The 14,884-nt window shown below is 31.2% G+C and overlaps 1 long non-coding RNA gene across 1 annotated transcript; it reads left to right on the forward strand.

Moving 5' to 3' along the window:
• Window positions 1-3,988: 3,988 nt before the first annotated feature.
• Window positions 3,989-4,501, forward strand: LOC140954391 (uncharacterized). The gene is made up of 2 exons (XR_012167592.1): window positions 3,989-4,146; window positions 4,260-4,501. It is a non-coding gene; the product is annotated as an uncharacterized lncRNA (long non-coding RNA).
• Window positions 4,502-14,884: the final 10,383 nt, after the last annotated feature.

Consider the following 14,884-nt stretch of genomic DNA (forward strand, 5'->3'; position numbering starts at 1 on the left):
TCCAATTTCTTTTTTTTTTAATAAAATAAAATAAAATAAAATCATGTAGTATTTAATAAAGATTTACTATGACTCATAAAGTAGAGCAAAAACATGAATCAACGATATCCGAGTGGAGGAATTACATCAAAATCTAACACACAAACACCTTACACAAAGCACAAGATAGACGATCCATTGAATTATATGAAATTCTAACATGACATTTAAAGACTACAATGCAATGCCAATAGTCCACATTCTTCCTATTAGTGAACGAAGGATGAATATTGAGAACGAAGCTCTAGTTTCCAACTGGTGGAGAGGAAAGGAATGGGATAGATGAAATCGTTGTTGGGATTGAGGGAATGCTTGGCAATAAAGGCAAGGCGACCTTTGGGGCGGCAGGCACGGTGGGCAAGCTAGGAAGTGGAGGCAGAGTGGGCTTAGGTAGAGATGGTTGGGTTGTTGGCAAAGTTGGCAAATTAGGCTGTGGTAGAGTCGGGATGGTTGGCAATGGAGGCAAGGCGACCTTTGAGGCGGCAGGCACGGTGGGCAAGCTAGGAAGTGGAGGCAGAGTGGGCTTAGGTAAAGATGGTTGGGTTGTGGGCAAAGTTGGCAAATTAGGTTGTGGTAGAGCCGGGATGGTTGGCAAAGGTTGCAAGGTAGGTTTTGGCAAATTCGACACCGTAGGTAAAGGTGGCAATTGCAGAAGATGGCGAGCTGCCAAGCCTCCATTGATGCTTGACAACGACAAAACAAAGAAGAAAGCAAGGACATTGAAGCATTTGAAAGAGGCCATCTTTTAGTAGATGTTGGTGTACACCTTAAACTCTATGCAAGGTGCTTTTGTTAACTTTGAATTGAAAAAAAACAAGGTCTGTTATGAGTTTATATGGGGCTAAGATTCAATGCTCATTCTAGCATTTGGTAGGTGATGGAGCTCTGAAAAATTATAAAATCTATGTTAATTTCTTGTTAGCTCACTGTCGCAACCATATTCCACTTTCAAGTCATCAAATGTAGTTTCAAGTACCACTCAAAAGCCTCCAAGCTAGGTCCAGGAGATGCAAGAAAGAGTTGTCTTCTGTAATTTTGTATGGAAGGTCTGTGATCAAAGAACTTTTGTCCGGTAGTGTTTTTGCTTCAAACTCAATTTTAGGTAACCCACCAATTAGAACTCAAACCAAATTGATTATGCACAACCAAAAAAGGCGAGAAGTTGAACTACCTTGTAGCTCAAATTGGATTCGCTGTTTTTCTCCGCCCTTGTAACCTAATATTGGCCACTCTATTTGAAATCACAACTATATAAACTCACTAATTTTCTCAAGGAGTACAAGAACACTCACTTAACAATGGCCTCTTTCAAGTGCTTCATTCTCGCGTTCTTCATTGCTTTGGCAATTTCAAACATCAATGTAGCTCAAGCGGCTCGCCGTCTTCTCCAATTACCGCCTCTGCCTTCATTTCCAAATTTGTCGAAACCCGCATTGCCACCTTTGCCAACAATCCCAAGTCTGCCCCAACCTCGATTGCCAACCTTGCCCACAACCCAACCATCTCTACCTAAGCCCACATTGCCTCCACTTCCTAGCCTGCCCACCATGCCTAGTGTTCCAAAGGTTACTTTGCCACCATTGCCAAGCATACTTCCACTCCCCAATATCCCAACAGCAATCCCCTTTATCCCATTTCCCACCCCACCACCCGGGAACTAAATCCTGATTCTTGGCATGGATTGTTCATTTGGGTGCGTAGAAGGAGCTTGGATTAGTAATTTATGATGCCATGTGCATATTGGATGGGCCGTATTGCTTTGTTGGGTTTTTCTTTTCTTTTTCTCCGGTTCATTTATTATTTCAGGGATTGTTAATTAATTAGCTACTTAATCGCTTGTATTTTGAATTCTTAAATTCTATGATCACCAATATAATTAATCTGTGTTTGTATACATGTATGCCTCTGTTATGCTATTATCTTTTTTCTTTCTTTCCTTCTCTTCAAAGCCGAGTCTCTATGAAGTTCTAACTAAGAAAGAATATTGTCATCATACAATTCCATGAGATAAGTGAAGAATAAAATATATCATTCCACAAACATACATGCAATTTCTTGAGTTCATAAAGCGCAAAATTAGCCAATGTTACCTTCGAATTATCGAATTTGGATCAATATTGTAATTCTTTAAAAGCAATTGGTAAAATTTATTTATATTTTCTACATGAACAAAATGAGAAACAGACAACTGAATGGCTCCCATATGAAGCCGAGAAAGATGAGCAGAAATGACATTGTAGAGTTCTAATAGCCATTTCACTTTTAGGTATGTGATTATGAGCAAGGATAACTAATTAGTTTCCAAGTGTTGGAGAAAGGAATGGAAAAGAGGGAGTAGTGGTTGGGATAGGAGGGAGTGATGGAATGCTCGGTAGTGGAGGCAAGGTGAGCTTTGGGACGGTAGACATGGTGGGAAAGCTAGAAAGCGGAGGCAAGGTGAGCTTAGATAGAGATGGTTCGGTTGTTGGAAAGGTTGGAGGTGTGGGCTTGGGAAGATTGGGCACTGAAGGAGCAGCTAACACTACATTGTTGGACCATGCATGATTAGAAGTCTTTGTTTGGTGTTGTCTGCCTTTTAGAACTCAAATGTTAGACAGCCCACTGGACTCGAAACAGCTTGATTAGCAATCTTTTGTTTTTTCTTCGACCAAGCCGGGTTCACTTATCAACTAATTTATAATTATAATTATAAAATATACTACATCGTAATCCATAGTAATTTATTTTTTTTTAATTAAATTTTTTAATTGCGACCCTTTATGTCTAAACTAATTACTAGTTTATTAAAAATTGTTAAAAAAAAATTCAATAAAAAAGGATTAAATTGTAAAATAAGAAGAAATCTCATGGTTAATTTAAAATTTTCTAGAAAAGTTATGTTTAGTCAACAAGGCTTTAGTTTTTACAATTTTAATTTTGATTTAAAATTTTATTTTTTCAGTAATTTAGTCAATTTAAGAGAGATAAGAAAAAGTCAATTGAAAACAATAAAGGAGAGATAAAATTAGTGAATGATAAACTTTTATGAAAAAACTCATGTTTTTAATGTTAACAGGTTCATTTAACAAGAAAAGCTTGATGATGGGGTTTATATATATATATATAAACATGCATAAAAAAATAGATCAAGTTCCATTTAGTATTTTTTTTATTTGTTGTGGGATTTTTTTGTATTTTGACCAAATTCTAATGGATAATTATAAACTGATTATGTTATTCATTTTTTATTTTTAAAACATGATAAAAATATAATTTTGTCTTTTTAGAAAATTATGCTTGAAAAATTGTTTGGATTTGGTCGCATGCAATTAAACCATTTAGTTAATTAATTTTTTTTATCCTTTTATCTTTTCCCTCTTTTTTTTTTATCATTCATTTAACATTAAATAAAAAAAATGCAACACACAAGTATTCTTCTTTTTTTTTTACTATATTTTTTACAAAACATGCTCCACAATTACATGTTTACAAACCATAAAAATTCAAAATTTAACAATAATTTAAAATACAATAAAAATTCAAAAATTTGCAAAATGATCCCTCTAAAGGTTGGAAACATGTTGGAGAGCCCATTTGGCTCAGCGTTTGTGACAACGTTTTTATTTAACCGTGATTTCATCTCGTTTGGTTACAAAAGAGAACACAATTTTCATGTATAGGCCCTAGGGGTGAGCAAAAAAACCGAGAAACCAAGAAAAAAATAACCGAAAAAATCGAACTGAAAAATAAAACCGATTAAACTGATTAGATTATGTAGGAAAAAACCCGGTTCGGTTCGGTTTTCGGTTTTGCAGTGCAAAAAACGGATGAACCGGACCGGTTAAAAAAAAAAAAGGTCCCTGCGTGCGCCCTAGTATAAAAGCAAAATGTTGCTGCCCAAGTGCCCACGCCGCGCCCCTCTTTTCTCTTCTCTTCAGTAAAGTTGCTAACCCTAAACAGTAAACTCTTCAGTAAAGTTGCTAACCCTAAACAGTAAAGTAAACACTTTCAAATTTCAATTTCAATTGTCAAGCTCCTCTCAGCTCTCACTCTCAGCCTCTCGGTGAATTGTCAACCCCTAGGCGTTTCCACTTTCCTCAACCTCTCAAAACCAGTGAGGCAGTGACAGCGAGTTTTTTTTTTTTTTTTTTTTTTTTTCGGTTTTCTAATTAAACCAGGCGGATCCTCTTCTATTATTCTAAATAGTGTATATATTCTAAGTTTTGTTTTCTTTTCTCCAGTTTAATCAACAAAATGGCCACCGATCTGCCTTTAATCTCAAGAGCTCATTTCTTCGTTTCCAATCTCAAAATACAACCGCAGCTTCTTCTCAAGGAGGAAATCAAGAAGTGATGAACATTTTTTTTGTCATGTGGTAGTTTGGCTGTCTATTTTGCTTACAACTGTCATGTCTTGCCGGACCTGGATTCTGTGCAAATTGTTGTCAATAAATAAAGTGTTCATGCTCTCTGCTTCTATTTTATTCTATTTGTTTTCATTAGCATAGATTTTCTGTTATATTGCTAAATCTGTAAGATTATTTAGATTGGTTAATTAATTGGTGAACTAGATGCAGGGGTAGTAAAATGTATATAGGTTTGTCCGGTTTTTTGGATAAAAAACCGGGCCGGAACCGGCCGGTTCCGGGTCTCTTTTTTTTTTTTTTTCCGGTTTGGTTGTCTTTTTTGAGTAAAAACCAAACCGAACCGAAAATGATCACCCCTAATAGGCCCACCTTTAAATGCATTCAAAACTCAGTTTTGTTGAAGCTATTTCTGCATGCTTTTCACAATGCTACGTTTCGCAAACTATTTATGTTTATTGCTATTGTGTGTGTTTATAAACACAGTAACCAAGGCACCAAAGTAGAAGAACAGAAACAGAGTGTTGTAGAGCACAGTGGAGAAAAACTCTTTCAACTCACCGCCAGCCACTACTCTTCCTCTTCCCCTTCTCCTTCCCCTTCCCCTTCGTCTTCTGTCTTCTACAGTCTCCACTGTTCATGTTACATGTGAACAATGAAAAGCAGCTCACAACTGGCCTCCATCATTTCCACCGCCAGCCACTGCTCTTCCTCTTCTATTTCTCATTCTCCTTCTCTTTATCCTACGTCTTTTACATTCTCCACTGTCCAAAGAAGAAGAACAAAAACAAAGCACAATAGAGCACAGTGGAGAGCAGCTCCCTCATTAACCTCCGGCCTCCGTCGTTCCCACCACTAGCCATTGCTCCTCTCTTCCCCTTCTCCTTCCCTTTCTCCTTCTCTTTTTCTTTCGTCTTTTACATGCTCCACTATTCACGTGAACAATGGAGAGCATCTCCACTATTCATGGTCGGACCGGGTCTGGCCCAAACCTAAATGCAAGGGTCTGACCTAGTAAAATAAAAAAAAAATCCAAAATAATTTCTTAGATATTGTGTTTTATTTGAAAAACTAGTGTTTAATATTATTTAATGACACTACATAATTATATTGGAAGGAGATCGCATGATGAAGTAGCATTTACAGAATTTGACCGTAATCATAATTTTATCCTGATGATATTTTACCTGATGTAATGATATTTCACTTGATGTTGTTGCACGCTCAGGAAGCCATGGAAACTGTAGTCCTTGTTGAATAGATTTCATACCTGATGGAATTGCAAATAGTTTAATGGAATAATAAAAAATAATTTATATAAAGTATTGTTTATTTCATGATGTAATATCAGTAGTTAAATCTGCAATATTCAAATTAAAAACCACCAATATTATTATATATCTTTTTTAGTTCTTTTATAATTTTAATTTCAAAAGCATTCTTAACCAAATACATTAAACAACTTTTTATTCAATCTCAATTTTAACCACAGTTTTAACCAAACATATATTTTAACAACCCAGCCTCAACTAAAAGTTTTTTTTATAAAACAAAATTTTTTCAAACCATAACTAAAAAAGTGATTAGTACTTAAATGTGTATTTTTATCAAGGTTTTATATCATCATTTTGCACTTGAAGTATCAATAACTCCTTAACTAAAATATATTTTATAATAACAAGTATGATACTATAAGATACCTTCATTTATGGTAAATATTTATCTTAAATGCAGGCCTATCACATAAATCAAAGAATTGATTGATGAATTCAACTACTGAAATTGTGAAGATAAAGAGAGGGTGAAGCTTAGAAAAGTGATGCTGGTTCAATCCAAACTGAAACACTATTTGGTAATTGGATCATATCTGGAGCTGTAGATCTCGGATTTAGGTCTTCTTTATATGGATGGAAAGATAAAACATAGGCCTAAAACTTTCATGTGGAGTCCAAGATTTAAAAAGGTTGTTTTCAAGTCCAAATTATAGCAACAACGGAGAAGTCTGAATCTGTCCTATAGCCTAGACACTGTTCAGTGTTCAGCCTATATCTTGAGTTCTAGAAGTCCAAATGAGCTTAATTGTTTTTACCTAGAAAGCTGAGACAATTTTCTAGAACTTTCATGAGTAAAGTTGGTCCAAATTTTGACGTTAGCAATGACATTTTGTTCAGACAAGAAGATAAGGATTGTCACCAAGTCAAGATGTGGCCATCCACTCAACAATTATTCATCAAATCAATAGTTTCAAATTTTGGCCTATAAAAGGAGGAATTTGCCATGCATTTAGGCATCTTGGTGTTCAGATCAAGATCATGTTCTTGCTCTCTTTCTTCATATTTTTATAATGTTCAAGTTTTATTTTATGTTATATTAATCTCTTGTTTATGCTTTTCATTTCCTTTCCATAATTATGTTCTTATCTTGTTTATTTATGTTTCTTTCTTTCATTATGTTTAACTAAATTTATTATGTCAAGGTGAAAAGGTTACACTAATGTTGTAAGAATAAGTATAGTATAAACTCAACATGGACTTTAATGCTTAATACTAACATGTTTTATATTTATTATCTTGCTCATTCTTAATACATTACTTGTTAAATGGTTAATCTAGATTTGTGTTGAACAACCCTTAGTACAATAAATACTTGGCACTTTCATAGCCCAACTGCATGGTATAACTGACACCTGTTCTATGAAAGGAACTTGATTTGTTGTTAACATAAGTTATGCCATGAATACCTGATAATAGTTACAAGTATTGGCATTACTCGAATAAGATAATTAATGTAATCATGTTAACAATTTATAATCTGATTGGAACCTCCTTTGTGTGTGATTTCTAGTTGAGTAATAAGAGTTTATACTACACTTATTTGAAGTACCATTAGTGGATTCTCTAACCTTGACATTTGTTTTTATCATTGTTTAATCATCATATTAATCTTACATCTCAAAGTCCTCTTTACTACTACCACTACTACTATTACTATTACTAGTATTATCATTATTATTATTATTATTCATTATTATTATTGTTGTTGTTGTTATTTATAATTTATATAGTTAACCTTCTTGTGATTCGACATTAATCTTCTGGTCGTGTCAAAAAACTACTACAATACCAAACACATTATCTTTGCTGGGAACTCAAAAAGCACATTAGAAGATTTAGAGATCCCCAGAATAGTGATAACATATGGAGCCATATGCTGCTTCCAATGAAGATGAAAAATGGGTAGTTAGGGAACGCCTCATTCTTCTCTTTCTTCCTATGCTAGCGATGGGAGTCATTATCACTTGTATAAATAGAAAAACACACAATAATCTGTTTTGTCCTTCTTTTTTTAGATATGTTTTTTTTTTTCTACTAGGTGTTCCTGTGTGGATTATCATTGCACATGCCGTCAAATTACCAGACGCATGGATGGCTGGATTACTGACGTCTCTCCTCCTTCTTCATTCTTATAACAACGATGTCATCCACGGCTTTTGAAGGGAGGAGATCGGAGCTCTAAAAATTTCAGTTCTTTCTTCCTCTCTCTGCTAACTCTTTGATTTCTCTCTTTGAACCATGATTGGTGGCTAAATTTGAGATTGTTGGTTGTCACCAGTGAGTTTGATAGTAGAAATCATCATTGGTATTGGTTGTTGGTCTATTGTGAGAAGGAGTTATTGGTTCTTACTTCCTTGTGTAAGGTAATCATCTATTTATAAGCAAAATGATTTGTTTTTTTCCTTCCCATTACTTGGTTCCGAAAACACTTTGGTCCATCATTTTCTTCCTTTGCATTTTGGTCCTTTTATCCAAATATTTTTATTTTTCTTATTTTTTTTTATTTTTTGAAAAAAGCAACTTCATCTTGATGAGAAAAATCAACAATTTTTAAAATTGAGAATTAATATTTGAATGTGTTGAAAAGAAAATTAAAAATTGAATTCTTTTGAAACGACACTAAAAATGACTCAAATACATCAAAAACATATTTTTGATTTTTTTTTTGTATTCTAAAAATAGTTATGAAAAAATAAGGATCAAAATTAGGTTATGACAGTTGTTTCTCTCTTTACAATGCTTACGACAAATTTTTTTTGTAAGAAACTTTAGATGGTAAGCTTATAAAAAAGAAGATAAAAGGTTGTGGATTTACCATATCAAGAAATATTCAAACCTTCCAATATTTTGAGATATTCACCAATACCTCAAAAATTAATGGATCTTTAATGAAAGTTTTATAAGTGAAAGCTCAAAAGTGTATTCAAAAGGAAATAGATAAGGCTTGCTAGCACACTATTTTGTATATGAGGGCTAGAAAGCGCATTCATAAAGAAAAAGATAGGGCTTGTTGGTACACTATCTTCTTGTGAGAGCTAGAAAATGCACCCAGAAAGGAAAAGATAGGGTCAGTTGGCGCACTATTTTCTTGTGAAGGCTAGAAAGCATACTTAGAAAAAAAAAATAAACATGTCTAAAAAATATATTATCTGAGAAATGAGGGCTCAAAGACATATTATCTGGGAAATAAAGGCTCATATGAGGACTCAAAAAGAAAAAGATAAGGCCTACATGCATACTATCTAAGAGACAAGGGCTCAAATACACACCCCAAAGAAAAAAGATAAGCCTCAAAAGAGTATTATCTAGAAGATAAGGGCTTGAAAATGCATTCAAGAGAAAAGAGATAGGGCTCAAATGTACATTATTTAGAAGATGAGGGCTCAAAAACATACTTAAAAAAAAAATATATAATAAGGTTCAAAGACGTACAAATATATCGCAAATTGGGACTTCATACAGTTTGGGAATCTTAACAGAACTAGCTGTAGCTTCAGCTAAAATTAAATCAGACATGCAATCGGTCAACAAAGAAGAAAGGATAAACTATCTATGGCTGCAAGCATTCTTTGAGGCGAAGCAATAATGGAGTAAGAAAGTGGGATAGACAGTGATTGGTGAGTTGTAATTAACAGCCATAGATCCCCAAGAAAGCTTTCGTTTAGGTCAACTTCATCAATTTGCAATAAAGAATATGGTTTTGATACCATGGCTTCATTTCTAGATATTTTCAACGTTAGGTGCAAGATATCATTTATTTTTCATGCGTGAGAGCAAGCAGGCCCAGCTGAAATATAATTCATTTTCAATGAAGAAAATCCTTAAATGTAACTTTAAATTTCATTTTATTAACGTTATACGTTTGCAACTGAAGTAAATGTGTGATAAATTGATAATTGACTCAAAAGGCAAAGCCATGTTTAATCATGTTGACAGTGTACCTAATTTAGGTTGCTGGTATAAATCATGATCATCTTTTAAGCTAATCTTATTGTATTTTTTATTATTATTAAATATGCCTTTTTCACGTATTGTGCTCATAATATAGTATGTCCAATACCATCATTATTTTCTTTACAAAATGAGCAAAGGAGAATTAAAATAAAAATTGCAAAACCAATTTCGAGATTGGCGAACATTGGCACAAATAGAATCTGCAATTGTTTATATATATATATATATATATATATATATAAAAAAAAATTTGTTTTTGCATTTTAAAAGCATATTTAAAAAAATTAAAATTTTTTTAATTTTTTATTTATTTTAAATTAATTTTTTTATATTTTTTTAAAATCAATTTCAGGATAATGATTTCAAAAATAAATTTTTTATAAAAAATTATTATTTTAATATATTTTTAAATAAAAATTATTTAAAAAACAATCATTGCGGTCGTATCAATACAAGTCAGCAATTCAATTAGCATTCCAACTGCCCCATTTATGACGAGGGATTAATGCTGGAAACTGCAGGGTCGTCTTCGTGGTTTCAATTCTGCAATTTTAATGCAGTACAAACATGGGGTTATATTTGATTCCACGTAAATCCAGTTTGGCCCATGTCGTACAAAATGTTAATGCATCTTCCAAATGCTTGTCCATTAATCACCACCCACATTTTCTCCTCCACTTGCTATTCCTTTGAAGATTCAAGAGCACCTCCCTTGCTCAGGTTACTAAAAACACCTCCACCGATATTTTTATCACGTCATCCAGCAGCATAGTTATTAGATGCAAACTGATTTAATAAGTTAACACGAGAGTTAAACCAGTTTGTATTTGTTAAATGACCGGTCAGTGCAATGACTCGATTAAATCTGATCAACTAATAATCTCAAGTTGATCATGGTTGACCCATGAAATTCAGAACCCAATCTTTTGACTGGATTAACTATCAGACTAGGTTTAATAACTATGTTAAGTAGTTCAATCAACAAATTAAACAATACATGTTAGTGTGTTTGTTAAAGTTACAAATTAAACCAAAAGAGTTGGTGTTTTTTTTTTTTTTTTAACAATACTTTGGCGTTGTAAGTCAGCTCATATTTCATCATGGACTGTAATAGGGTTTTTTTTTGAAGTCATTAATGTTTTTTTTCAATATGATTTCACCTTGTGGTATTTTATTTTTTACGTTTTCTTAATTGATTTATTTTGTTAGTTTTATTTTTAAGAGATGTAATGCGTTTTACAAGGTTTTTAATATGGATAGACTTCATGTTTTTTTATAAAAAATATTAATAGACTTCTAACCATCTCTAGAAGATATATCTTATAATCATGATAAACATTTTTTTAGGTAAAAAACTACGTCCATTCTTATTCAAGATAGTTATTACACATTGCCCCAATCCTGAAGCTAGTCTCTAAATTAGGATAACAATCTCACCTATACCAACATATATATTATATAAATTTCAAATTCTCATCCATCCATAAATAGATTTTCATTTCACAATCATAACTATGTTTTTAATTCAAAGATGAAAACTTATAAATCTTTTCGTTTTTCCTAACTACATTTATGCATTAAATTTCACAATCATAACTATATTTTTAATTCAAAGATGAAAACTTATAAATCTCTTCGTTTTTCCAGCTAAATTTATGCATTAATATCAAAATAATATTTTATTTCGAGTTCCTTGAAATTGATCACTTATTCATCCATCAATAAATTAAGTTAGCATGATAAGAACCACATTCAATAGTAAATTAACCAAACTAAGTTAATAATTTTATTATTTTTTTAATTTTGTGTCTTCACAAATTTCTTCTTCTTTAAAAATGAGTATTCTTTTTTCTTTCAATTGATCCAAATTACTTTACCATACATCTTTTATTCACTTTAACATAATTTTACACAATTAATCTATCAATTACATTAAATAGTCCAAATACAAATTCTATTCTATATGGCCAAAACCCTTGTCTATTAGGAGGAATGAATTTCTCTTCAATGCTTTCACATTAAGTTGTTGCCCAATCATTTTTCACATAAACTATCACAAATCAACAATACAAGTATATAATCTAACACCCTAACATACAATTTCAAATATCCTTATACATTAAAACTTTCCATTTAACACTACACACAAATCTATCTCAATCAAGTGTTTTGAAGAAGTTTCTTACCTCCTAACTCAAAGAAGAAGAAAGGTTGGAAGCTTGGACAAACACTATTATCCTCACTTTTCTTCCTCCCCTCCAAAAACTCATGAGCGGAATATTTTTAAGGGTTTAGACCTTGAATATACTAATTTTTCTTGTTCAAATATCTTTCTAATACACTTTGATTATTTAATATATCTCTCTTTTATGTTTTTATGATGAATTTTATAGGTTTTCCTCACAATTCTTCTCTCCTATTTTTCTTCTTCCTTGGGCGGCACTAGAGTGTTCTTGAAGAAGACTACTTATGTTTATATAGCTATAAATTTTCATTATTTACTCTAAATGTTTCTTTTATTTTCACATGGAATCCCACACTTTTCTTTTATTTTCACAGTCAACAAAAAATATACATTTGTACAACAAGATTTTTTTTTAACTGGGTTTACACAACACCATCTTTATTAAACTCTTATATTAAAGACAAACTATTGAAACTAAGATCATTTTTTTTTTGTGGCCAAAATATGGCTAGCCGAACACTTTCTATTTCCTTAATCATTTTCGAAAACTGTCTATCTCCTCTCTCTACATCCAATGGCCAAATCATGAAGAAAAAAACTTTAGGGTCAAAATATGAAATACTAAAATAATAGGGACCAAATAATACATAAGCTAAAACTATAGAGAGAAATGTGAAGTTTTCTATATCACAATAAAATGACGTTTGTTTTTGTTTTTTTCGTTAAATCTAGTCCTCCTTTTAATTTCTTTTTTAACTTAAATTAAAATTCTATTTCAAAAATTCATTGGTGAAATATTCCTCTAAATTCTCAAAATATAAATCCCTATTAATAAAACTTGTTATTTTTGTTAGTTTTTATTATAAATTCTTACAAACTTTTTCTCATGTTTATTATTTTTTATATCTTTAATACATTCACAAACAAAAATATTAATTTATAATTTTTATTAAAACTTGGTCTAAAGATTGCAATAAGTTTTTTATTGAAAAAACAATACTTTTAATTAAAAAAACATGTTTTTATCAAAAAATAAAAAAAAGGAATGAATGAATAAGGAAAATGAGTTCTGATTAAAGGATATACTTCTCCTCCTTATTTCAATTCAGAAGAAAAAATTGAATATTTATTTCAAATGTCTTTTGTTTTTATTCAGTACACCAGATTTCTGATAAGAAAAATATATTTTTATGAAAAAAAAATACATAAGTAAGAAAAGAGAATTTAAAATAAAAAATTATATTTTTCTATAAACATTAAATCATTCACTTTCTTATAAAATATCTATTTTAATTTCCATATAAATTTATAAAAGAAACTTGAAGAGTGTCTTACGATAAGAGATCATATATTTGCACATGCATTTATCTTTTGATTCCTATAAGAAACATCAACTTCTGGCATTTAATATTTAATTAGCGTCAACAAGTTGTTTTATAATTTATCAATTCATATATTTTTTAATTAATTTTAATAAGCACAAACATCATCTTTAAATCCTCAAATAAAAAATTTAATGGTACCATAAAATACATTAATAATGCTAACACTTTATTTTTTACCTTAAAAATTAACTTAGAATTCTACTTGTATATGATAGTGTGAATTTACTAGCTAGTTTATTTTATATTGCTTGAAGCAAGACTTAATTTTCACCTAAACCTTTCAACAAAAGAATAGATATATTGGTCCACATAATATCTCCCAAATATTGTTAAGAGATGTGGTCGAGTATATTATTATAATTAATGAAGAAAAATTAGCTGGCAATTGAGAAGCTTTGATCTATATATACTCTATTAATTCCTGAAAGCAAGCAAACAGGGTGAATTAGGCCTCTGTTTTTCAGATAATCTAACTTTTTATTCAAGCAATTATTTTCTTATTCCTTCATTGAAATCATTAAAACATTCCTTCAATAAGTGTCTAACAGAGAGGGGAAAAAAAACAAAAAAAACAAAAACTGGTCGAGCCTACCATGTCAGAAGACGATCATACAGCGTTATATAATTTAAGTTCTGAAAGCGTAGCTTCGAAGCTAGAAAAATAAATAAATAAATAAATCTTGACCAGCATTTACTTTTCAGAAAAGTCCAACCAAAGTGTTTATTTATGGTTAAATTCCGAACTTCCAAACAGACCCTCTTCCCAAGACTTCATATATAATTAGATGAAGCATTAACCATATCAATTTGCACTGAAAATCTAATCAATTCATCAACCATGTTTTTAGATATATATTTTAGTATAAAACATTATTTAAAAAATAATCACAACCACACTCCAAACAAATCTTATAATTTTATTTTTTTTATTATTTAAAATTTTATAAAATCTGTCTAAAAATATCCCAAACTTTTTTTAATATGATCTTCTTAAAAACAAATACTTTTATTTTTTAAAAGATGGTATGTATATCAAGTTTCTTAATTTTTCTTCTTGACTTGATTTGTTTCTTGTATATTCACTAACTCTAGAATCCCATTGTCAATAACATCCCAGCTATTAATATAATAATAAAAAAAGATTGCATGTGAATTTTTCAATGTTCAAAGTTGTTTTTATTTTTTTTAAATCAAATATGAATATCCAACAATCCACAAATTTTATATTAGATCTCATTCTTTTGAATGGCTTAAAAGACGCCCTAAAAAATTGCTATTGTCACGAAGAGTATGGTTCTTGTTTTTCTTCTGCTACCGAGATCGTCTAGGAATGTAACAACTGTTTACAAATAATTGCTCAGCCCAATAAATAATCCTTCAACAAAATAATAGTCCGCTCCAATAATTCTTTAGCAAAGAATTATAAAGACTAAAGCTGCTCTGATTGGGTTTTAGGATGAATTGTTCAATTTGGAAGCTACTACTTCCCTTGAAAAGGATTGTTGCATTTCCTCACTTAATTAACATAATATCAAATTATTAGAAACAAAATAAATATAAATATTTAGACCTCTCAAGATTTATTAATTAATATTAGACCCTTAGTACACATTCTCTTTTATCAACACACTTATCTCAATACACT

Source organism: Populus alba, chromosome 13 (genome assembly GCF_005239225.2).
Source record: "Populus alba chromosome 13, ASM523922v2, whole genome shotgun sequence".
In the NCBI taxonomy this organism is placed as follows: Eukaryota; Viridiplantae; Streptophyta; class Magnoliopsida; order Malpighiales; family Salicaceae; genus Populus; species Populus alba.